Source organism: Antrostomus carolinensis, unplaced genomic scaffold (assembly GCF_000700745.2).
Source record: "Antrostomus carolinensis isolate BGI_N321 unplaced genomic scaffold, ASM70074v2 scaffold26029, whole genome shotgun sequence".
NCBI lineage: Eukaryota > Metazoa > Chordata > Aves > Caprimulgiformes > Caprimulgidae > Antrostomus > Antrostomus carolinensis.
The window spans coordinates 1-1385 of NW_010341013.1; the positions used below are offsets into that span (position 1 = coordinate 1).

Genomic DNA, 1385 nt, shown 5'->3' on the forward strand with positions numbered 1-1385 from the left:
AGGGACAGTGAGGTGGCTGCGGTGGCCAGTGTGAGCCCAGGGGGGTGTCACTCCCACACGAACTGGTTGTTCCACAGGGATGGGAACACCCAACAGACCAGGAGATGTTTCCTCTGGGCTCCTGCTTGAAACCAACGGTTACACCAAACCAGTGGTCTTCATTCAGGGCCTGGGGGGTGGGTGCTACAAGATTGGGGTCCCCCCACCCCAATTCCCACCAAGGGAGAGGTGCCACAGGGACACTTTGGCTGCAGGGACAGTGTTGGAAGGGTGACAAGGGGATGTAGGATGGGGTGGTTGAGGACAGCTCCAAAGATGACACCCAGCAGGGATGTCCACAGGGGGTCTGGGTGGGACACGAGGAGGACGTTGGATGTGAAAAATGAGACTCAAGAAGAGGAGAAAGCAGCAGCTTTGTCCAAAAAACAACAGTTCCTCTGAAAATCCCCAGATGGGTGAAGATGGGCTGCCCCCAGCGGGGAGTCCTCAGCCTGTGAGACATCCCCACCGCAGCCCAGACAGCTCCCACGACAGGAAGAGCCACCCACGGAGAAGAGGCCTGTCCTCTGTCACTCCCCCCCCCCAGGGGACAAACTCTGGCTGTCACCTCCTCCTCACCACTCCTAATACCATCCAGAGCGTGGGCGTAGCACGGGGCAGAACTGGGCTGTGTGGGAGAGGAACCCTCCAGGGCTCAGCTGTGTGACCAGAGGACAAATGGGGACATTGGGACATTTTCCCCTGGGGACACACACCCTGCAGAGCCCCAGGGTTGTGGTTCATCACGAGCTGGAAGCCCCAGGTGCTCTCCCCACCGTACCTGCACAGGTAGCTCAGCCAGAGGGTCAGTGCCTGAGGAGAAGACGTGGGTAGAAGATGTTCCTCTGTCCATCTGTGGAGGGAGGGTGGGGTGGGATGGTTCCTCCAGCGCCAGGATGTCTATGGGAGTCTCAGCAACGTCTCTGAGGGATTGATCGAGGGTCACAGAGGGATCAAAGAGCAGAGGGGACGGGGGACACTGCATGCCATCACCCACCACGTCCAAATCCTAGGAGAGAAAACACCAGGGGCAGCTCATCAGCAGGAGGGGTCCCCACAGAGCCCCGTGGGTGAGAGACACACGAGTCCTCAAAGACCTTCTCTGCCCATGGGCACAGGGGGAGGCAGAGCAGTGGGCACCGTGCCACCAGGACCCCCCAGCCCTGCCAGGGACACCACTATGGGTTCTCCTCCTCCAGAACCAGCACGATCCAGGCTGGCAGCGCCACACTCCCACCAAAAACAAGGTGTGAGGGACAAAATCTGGAACCCAGAGTGACGTGCTACCCCAGAATCATCCCCACAGCAGGCAGGAGAGCTGTGACAGGGTCTGATCCTGCCCTCCT

The 1385-nt window shown here is 59.7% G+C and overlaps 1 non-coding gene across 1 annotated transcript; it reads right to left on the minus strand.

Annotated features, from left to right (window-relative positions):
• Positions 1–42: 42 nt before the first annotated feature.
• On the minus strand, positions 43–172 carry LOC114818960 (small nucleolar RNA SNORA2/SNORA34 family). Its single transcript, XR_003766328.1, has one exon. It is a non-coding gene; the product is annotated as a small nucleolar RNA SNORA2/SNORA34 family (small nucleolar RNA).
• Positions 173–1385: the final 1213 nt, after the last annotated feature.